General features: G+C 43.3%; 1 long non-coding RNA gene across 1 annotated transcript; it reads left to right on the top strand.

The window, feature by feature from the left end:
* Positions 1-6,736: 6,736 nt before the first annotated feature.
* Positions 6,737-8,518, top strand: LOC114009232 (uncharacterized). The gene is made up of 3 exons (XR_003550677.1): positions 6,737-6,943; positions 7,809-7,975; positions 8,259-8,518. It is a non-coding gene; the product is annotated as an uncharacterized LOC114009232 (long non-coding RNA).
* The last annotated feature ends 776 nt before the right edge of the window (positions 8,519-9,294 follow it).

Genomic DNA, 9,294 nt, shown 5'->3' on the forward strand with positions numbered 1-9,294 from the left:
CCCAAAAAAAAAAAAAAAAAAAAGAACCCAAAACAACCACACTGGGCACCTGTGCATGCGTGTCTGAAATCCCAACAGAATGAAAAATGCAAGGGATTGCAGCGTGGCCAACCCATAGGGGTCACACTCTCTCCCTCTCTCTCTGAATACTCCCTGTTAATGAAAATAAATCCATCCTTGATCAAAGAAGCTCTTAATCACACAAAAATAGATGATTTAATTGTTTCTTTTTTCAATTAAAACCAACACGAACTTGAAAATACCATTAACTTTCTCACTGGAAGCAGACATAAGACCAAACTGTCATATTATTCATTAAATATGGTGAAAAAGATATTTGCCAACATACATCAGAAAAAAGAAAATGTTGCAATAGCAGGTGCAGTAACATAATAATTTTAGAGAACGGTTACAAAACAGAAAACTCAAGACCAAAGAGTAAGAGAGTTCCATAATGAATCTATTAAAATCTCTTAGCAATTTTGACATCAGATTTAAATGGGACATGATGTAACCTGCAACTTTCTGAGTACAGTTAGTGTAGAATTCTGCCCAGGTACCTTCTGGGAGAGTTACTTCACCTAATCTTGCAGGTGAGTAAGTCATCCTTCTTATTTTCCTTCTAGAACTCTTCCCATCTGCTGAGTTCTTTCTCTCATTTATTGCGTTTTCAGTAATAATATCCCTTTGTACAACTTCCTATACTTTCTCCCTGCCCTAGTATTTCCACTGTCTCTGTCAGAGATGCTGAATGTACTCATGAAACAGTTGTTGTAGCATACATTAATTCTGTTTCATCTAGTCTAGCTTTGCTTTCTCCTTCAGCTGTAGCATACCGCATATTTATTTAATTTTCCTTTGAGTTCTTATGTGTTTGGAACTATGTTTATGGCAGCCGATGACATGTACCAGGGAGAAGCAGCTAAAGTCAGATGCCAGCCTGTGTCTGGTGGGATGAGTTTGGGGTACAGGTGAGTGGAATCTAGAGGTGAACTCGTATGAGTGTGTACCTCTGCCAAACCCTCGTTAAAATTGCCTGGCCTCAATACTCAGGCAAATGGGGAGGCCTGCACGCTGAGGGACTAGGAGGGTTTGCCTAGGTTGGCCGTGGATTCTGTCTGTCTTGCAACCTGTGGGTCCTGCCTACTGGGCTGGTCCTGCCTGTCCCACCCTCCTATGGCTGCAGAGTATGCTGGGAGACATGGAAGGGAGAAGATGGCACATTGTTAAGTCTCATTTTGGTGCCTGAACCTATTATATTTTGCTCTAGGCCAAGGTTTCCCTTTTAGTCTGGGGCCTCAAACAACCTTCCAGTTTTCTGATCCTCCATCCACCTCTGGTTTCTAGGGTAGCTCCAAGATCGGGTTGAGGAGGAAGCCAGCGTCCAAGCCAATTGTCGTCCTTAGAGGAGAACGAAGTGCTCCAGGAAAAAAAAAATCATCTCACACAGACACTAAGACTGAAAAAGGTAGTCATTACATTTTATAACTCTTAAATTTGTTCCTCAAATGGAGAAGATTATATTGGCAATTTTGCATTTCATCCTATTTTAAAGAATGCATTCTTTCAGCTCTTATTTTTTTTTCTTCCCTTTTTAATTTCCTATTTTTATGGTGAGGTCTTGAGTTGGTTAATTTTGTGTATCAACTCGACTAGGCTTTGTGACTCAGCTGTCTGGACAAACACTGGTCTAGCCATTGCGGTGAAGGTATTTTGTAGATGTGACTGGCACCTACAGACTTTAGATTACGTTCCTCGTCATCATGTGGGATGGTTCAATCATCTGAAGGCCTAAGAACCACATCAGGGCTTTTCCAGAGAAGGAAAACTAACATACAAGTCCTGCCATGATTTCCAGCCTGCCCACCTGAGCTCTAGAATCAGAACTGCAGCATCACCTCTTGCTTGGGCTTCTAGCTGCTGCCCTTCCCTGGGAATTTGAAGCTTGCCTGTTCCCATGTGTGTTCCCGTGCCCTGTGGAGTGAGAGGCTGGCAGCTAGCACCGAGGGAAGGTTTGGGTGCTAGACTCAAAGTAGATCCACCATAAAATGAGATCGTAGAATTACAGATTTAAAGAAGGCTGAGACTTTTCATTAAAGACTATTCATTACTTGTAGAAGAAAAATATTAAAACATCGTATTTCTCTATTTAGAAAGGGAGAGTAGTTAGTATTAAGAAAACTTGGAAGTATTTTGTTTTTGTGAATTGGTGACTATGAACTCTATCTGCCCTTAGGAAATACAAAATAATTCACATCTTCGTAAAATACTAAAATTAATATATTTCCCATGCAGCACACTTTAAATTTAAATGCTAGTTAGATCTAAAACTCCTAGTATGTTGAAAAATAAGTCCTATGAATCTTTTAACAAGTAGAAATGATTTAAATATCTTTTAGATTGAGGTAATCAATTAGAAAGGTATTAAGTAAAAGTATGTACAAAGAAAACAGGTGCGATTCCATTGAACATAATCGGCATAAAGGTATACTTTGTAGAAGAAAAGTAATATAGAGTTCTCTAATATTCCAAGGTCCAGAGATTCATAGTAAAATATTTTATTGTGGGGAGATACTCTGACGAAAATTTAAAAGAATGGTTGTCAGCCCACATTGAAACATGCATGTATTTGACATGTATATGTTACTCAATTCATATTTCCTAGAACATATCTCTTTCTGATAATACTTTATCCACACTGAAATCAGCATATTATCACTGAATCGTCTCCAGTACAAAAGGTGCCATTTTAATAGCACAATACAATAAAGTAGCTCTTTAATTTCAGGGACTAATGCATCTGATTTAATAGTACATTCTAAATTAAACAGATAACACGATTTTTCTTCCTTGCTTTCAATATAAAAAGAGGCCAAGATATTTGCATATGAAATATATTAACTGTCATGAAATACTTATCTTCACAGCCAGTTTTAGTAGACGATCATGCAGTCAGAATTCAAACGGAAATTTAGTGACAATTTTATTTAAGGACATTGTCATCCTGGTTCTGGAAAAACCATCAGGACACTATTTATGCCAAGGAGGACTTCGGAAGCTCAGAGTTGCCAGTTATGCAAACTCATTTGAAACAGCAGCTCAGACGTCACTCAAGGACGCCAGGGTTGTCATGATTTTCTTCTGCTGTGACCATCTTTGTAATTGTGCATTTAAAAAAGAAACATTATATTTTCAACCCATTTAACATCAGGAAGAAGATAATGAACCTCAGGGGTGATTGTTTTGATGATAACATTGAAATTGTAATAGGTTTTGGTAGAGAAATGCCATTTTTCCTGTGATGTATTTTATTTTTCTAGTTGCTTTCTTCCTCTCTTGCTCGTCTTGGTTCACAGTAATGATGTGCAGTATTGGTAGAGGATTATTACTGTATGACAAATGAAAATATGGTAGGCATTGGGGCTTGTACACACCCAATAAAGTGTGTTTATTTCTTTTCTCCAAATGAGTTCAGAATTCTATGAGAGAAAGATTCAGGATTTAGATTAAGAACTAAACATTGACTTTATTATTAGCAAAGCTGATTGAAGAACTTGATATCTACATATGTCAGAAGAGAACTCCTTACCACTTACTCCGGATTTGAGCTTATGAACAAACATAGGGCACTGGAAAAAACACAGAATGTCCTTGCAGGAGTAGACCCGAGTATCTTACGGTCAGGGAAAATCGAACAACACTTCCACACTTCCTTCTGCCTACCTTACAGTACGAGCTTCCTGTCGTTGCATAAAAATTACCCCAAATGCAGCTGCTTAGATCCACACCCAGGTATCATCTCTCACGTGGTTGGATCCAGACTTGGCTTGTCGGGGTCCTGTACTCGGGCTATAGCATCTTGCAGTGCAGATGCTGGTCTGGGCTGAGCTCAAGGGCTTCTTCCAAGTTCATGTGGCTGTTGGCAGTGCTAATTTTCTTGCAGTTGAAAAGCATGTGCCAGCCTGCTTCTTCAACACCAGATGGATAATCTCTGTGATCTGAACCGAAGCCCAAGCAGTCTTTAAGGGCTCATCTATTAAGGTCAGACCCTTTTAGAATAATCTCCCTTTTGATGAACTCAAAATCAGACTGATTAGAGACTTCGCTCACATCTGCTAACTCCCCTCACCCTTGCCCTGTAATGCAGCAACATGGGACTAAACTCCGTCCTCTCTGCCCGCAGTCGGAGGGAGAGGGTAACGGAGTATTGTCAGAAACGGGAGACGAGAATCTCAGGCTTCGGGTTGTGTGAGGCAAGTGAAGAGATGCCGGCATTGTTAGTACTCTTCCTCCTTTGACTGTACAATCAGGAGTGGAATTTTCCCCACCTTAAAGACTCTTGGGGTCTGTTTCTGGTCATTTACAAAACTGCTAAATGGAATGCATGAATTCCATTTGTTCTCTGCCTCGTCACATCTCTGACCCTTCTGAACCCTTGAGAAAACCGCACCGTGTTTTGGACCTGACGCTCTGGCCTTCTCAGGGCTTGAGGTCCAGCTCCACACGTAGTTTACCTTCAATTAAATGGCTTGGCTTAAAAAAAAAAAAAGAATCTTCGGGGCCACCTTAGAATTCTTCCTGCCGGGCTTGCCAACCGTAACATGCACTCCTCCTTCCCCGTCCCTCTGCAATGACTCTAGAAAGAAGGAAACAGCCAGGGTTTAGCCTAACTAAATATTTTCATGAACAAAACGTCCGAGGAAAGGAACGGTCAAGCCCAGTGAGGAGCTTTGCTCTGCCTGTTTTAAAGTTTTTTGAGTCAGATTTCTCTAGTGAAAGCACATCTCAACTGTGTCCACCATACCTCCCACCTCTCCCTAATTAACACTTAAAAAGGAGAAAAGTTCTGTTTCGGTACCACACAGACGTATAGCGTAGCTTCGGGTCGAACTTTAGAAGGAGCTGCTCTAAACCATGCTGCATCACTCCCAGTTCAGACTGTTCTCTGATACGGTTCTCCAGCTCTTAATTTGCTTTTTCCTCTCTTCCACTGTTTCACTGAAAATACTGCATGTGCAATATTATAAGATTCTCGTCCTCTCATTTCAGTTCCTAGATCCCCTAGAGATCTACTTCTGTTACTGTGTTTTATCTTTCTTTTTGGTCATTTGTTCCTGTTTTTAGCAAGCCCAGTGATGGGGTGGAATACCAGGCAGCGCTGGAAAACTGCAGAGGCTCTGAAGTATCTCATCTTCTGTCAGAGAGGATTATCCCTCCCTGCTAGCAAGACAGATATCCAAGACAAAAATGGTTATATTTATGGTCATTTCTGAGCCTCATTCTTATCAGACCTTGAGGGAACCCTGTCCAATCACGTGCCTTTAGCCATACGAAAGCTACTGCTATTTATCTGACTCACGAAGTTAACCCTCTCCTCAGGCTCTTTACCTCCGGACTCAGCCTCTTTCCATAGATGTACCTAGAAACGGAAATGTCTTCTTAAAAAGGTGGCCGCAGGGGACCAGCAGGTGGCATGGTGGTTAAGGCACTGGCCACTCCCACATGGCTGACCATGGTTTGAGTCCTGGCCCTGGTGGCTTGCTTTCTCACTTTCTCTCTCTCTCTTCTCTCTCTCTCTCTCTCTCTCTGTGTGTGTGTGTCTCTGGTCAAGTTAAAATAAATGAATAAACAAAATTAATCATTCTTTAATAAGAGGTGGCTGCCGAATATTGCTCACTTCCGTACAGTTCTCCTCTACGGTCTATACGTCTTTCCTCATCATTACCTCCAAAACATACTGCTGCCTTTAAACAAGGAAACACAAATGAATAAGTAAATAAATACCTTGCATTTCCCCCTGAGCTTTTCTAGTTTATTTCTGTGGAAGGACTATGCTGTGGGCCACATGCTGCTCTGCCTTAGCCAGAAACAGAAGCATTCCGCTGATGTTGTTTTTAAAAGCCTTGAAGTTTTGCCTTGGGCTAGTAGACAAGGTGATGGGAATATAACATCTAAAGCATAAATTCAGCCATCGGAATAAGGCAGAATGAACACTGGGTGAAATGACCACTCCTGCCTAGACGTCTCTCCTTCTATTACATAACAACCCATGTGTGGAACTAAATCTCTAGGTCATGTTTTAAAATCACATCGAGTTGTCTGATTGGTATGCTACCTAGAGATTGTTAAGGCTCATGTTTTTGATGGCAAGAGGAGGAATTTAGAATTTTAAAAAGCTGAAGAAAATTTTTGGATTATATCCAACATAATTAGGCTTTTTTTTTTTGTAGTCTTGAAAGTTATCCTTTACTAATTATGCATTCTACAGAATGAGGAGAAATTATGACTGAAAGAAGCAGTAGTTTTTCTCACCCAAGCATTGTAAGTTCAATTTACATCTGAATGTGGAGAAAAGCTCAACCATGAAATTTTACTTTATTCAAACGTAACATAGAGAGGGAAGTTTCCCTTGGAACGAATTTATTCTGCGGTCACGGAGCATTGCATGGACTCACTGTCATTAGGAGGATAATTGGCATGTGTCTGGGCTGGTGGTAAAATGTAGCTTTTTTCCTCCTCGCAGCTTGTTCTGGCCCTGTTCTTTCAGATTCCGTAAGGGGACTCACGTGTCACACAGACACCTGTCTGTGCCCGAAACCGCGCATGGGTCTGCACTTGGCTGCAACATGAGAGGACAAGGACACGTCTCACTTTGACCCAGACACGGGAAGCCTCATATGTGTCTGCCTCATTTGCAGAATCTTCTGTGGTGCTGGCGCTCCAGTTGGGTGTTCTCAGGGACGTAAAATCAGATCTGTGGCTGAGAATCAGTGTCCTAATACCACGCAAGGACGAGAGCCTGGAGCAGCTTTCTTCTTCTCTGACTTCCTGGCACATGTGCTCTGGCGACTGCATGTCGTACTAATTTCAGTGGCTTACTGGGAATGAAGGGTAATGCGCAGTTCCGTCGTGAGTGCGTCTGTGCCATGACCGCCGCCCTCAGGTATGTTAATTTGAAGTAACCGTAGGAGAAAACGGGAGCAGGGTGAGGTTGAAGGCCACTGCTGGATGGTTTCTGTTCCTTCCCAGCATACGGGGCGTTCGTTTAGTCCGCACTGGGGCAGCCATGTTACTGTAATTCTCACGACTCACCTCCCGCTTCCAGGCTGCTGCTCCTGGGCCCATCCTGTCGCACAGTGGTAAGCTCTGCGTGCATGGAGCCAGATCCCACAGGGACAACTGGGGCTTGGATTCTGACCCAGGAGGCTCGCAGGGCATGCCAATTGTTCTCAAAGTCCCGGTGTGGTGGACAAAGGGAGGAAAGGAATTGTGACGTGACCATGGCCCCCGGGCTGTGCTTTCCCCATCTCTCTTTCCAGCCCTCTCTGCTGCGTGCACACACCCTCTGACAATACAAGTAAAAAGAACATTATTCTTTTAAAGTTGTGACTTAATATGAAGATTCTAGACTATGTCACTAACATCATTTTCAGTGCGTGTCGTTCTAAATGAATATATTCTGTTTATCATGGCCTAGTCCCTGCCGGTGCCTAATAAATGGCGATCAGATTTATGGAACACAGTCTTTCACATTCCCATCCTATATGTTTTGCCTGACTACAGATTTGGTTAGTGCCTTGTTCGGGAGGCCACGATTATGGAAAACACATTTGCTACTCGTGGTTAGGCCATTTGTTTTCTCGTAGGATTTGTGAAGACAGAGAGGATGAATGAATAAGAGCTTTTGTACTGTCACTACCAAACAGAGTGGCACGAAATTCCACGCGGTAGTGCTCACGTGTTTGTATGTTGGTTATTTTAAGGTCTGTGAACAATTCAACCACTATTTAAATTTGTCTCCCCTCCAGGTGTGCTTAGAGATGTATGTCCCGAGGCCAGGTGGCAGTGCGGTAATGGAACGGGACCTGCGTGTGAAGGGCCCTGGGTTCCGGCCCTGGGGCCTCCCTGTCACACATACGCATGCCTATAACTGGGCTGGCTGGGAGTGGAGATGGGTCATGGCGTGAAGACCCTGGTAGGGCTGCTTCTCTCTCTGGCTCTTTCTCTGTCTCTCTTATGAACTGAAAAAAAAATTAAAGTGTAAAACAATACAGTCATTCATCAGAAAGTTTGAAATAACTTGTCCCTTCTTTTCAATGATGCCCCTCTGTTTAAAAGTTTATTTATGTAGATAACTAAAAATATAGTGATGTACATTATTTCTATATATAGAGTATATCTAACTATTTCACCATGGAACATAATATATGAAGATTACGCAAAAAATTAACTTAAAGACATTTTAATTATGCATTTAGGCAAGGAGAACAAAGCATCCCTCTGAAAGAAGGTTCGATCGACCGTGAGAATATGCGTGGGACAGACCACAGAGCAGATAAGGACCGTAGCTGTCCACGCAGACGGTGTGCAGTGGAACACTGCCCTGTGAGCAGTCCACGTGGGACGTCCCCAGGTTCACGCAGGACACACGCTGGCCGGGATCCCAGCCATTGCAGGGACGGATGGATCGTGGCGTGAAGTTCCTGCTGGAGGTGCTTCTTTCTGTATCTCTGTCTCTATCTGCCTCTCTCTATGTCTGTATCTCTCACTCTTTAAAGAGATAAATGAACTTAAAAAACACATATATTTTTGCTCTAAGACACTAACAGGACTAAGGTTGGGTGGGAAATTTGTGAGAAAACAGGCAGAATGCTCATATTTATATAAAACTTATTTTAACGGGAAAGGCAAAACTTTCACTATTGATGAGAATGACGGGCCTCTGGAGTGAAATGTATTAGCACCGTGGAAACTTTTTCAGTAGCCCTGTATTTTATCTGGGCCTGGAAGCACCGGAAAGCTCTCATTCTGTGGGAAGAGAAGGGCCCTTCAGACACAGCCAACGGACGGGCAGGGGCAGAGCTGAGGGGGACTCTGAAGTCCATGACAGACAGCGCCGTGAATGAAGATGGAGGGATGAGCTGGGCCGGGGTGGGAAGGCCTCCAGGACGGAGGAGAGCTCCACATTCCAGGCCGCGTCTCAAGGAAATGGAATACTCCTTCACGCAGTCCTTGGGGGTTCAGCTCCAGCTGGGACACTTAGAATCCGGGCACGATGGTGATGGTCCAGGCCAGGAAGCCGGTGCTTGAGCAAGAGTGACAGCGACAGCAGAGAGCTGAGTGGTCACGACCGTGACAGTGACAGCGACGGCAGAGCTGAGTGGTCATGACAGTGACAGTGATGGCAGAGAGCTGAGTGGTCACGACCGTGACAGTGACGGCAGAGAGCTGAGTGGTCACAACCGCGACAGTGACAGCGACGGCAGAGAGCTGAGGGGGCACGACCGGGACAGG

The sequence above is a fragment of the Tupaia chinensis genome, unplaced genomic scaffold (genome assembly GCF_000334495.1).
Source record: "Tupaia chinensis unplaced genomic scaffold, TupChi_1.0 Scaffold000494_1, whole genome shotgun sequence".
NCBI lineage: Eukaryota > Metazoa > Chordata > Mammalia > Scandentia > Tupaiidae > Tupaia > Tupaia belangeri.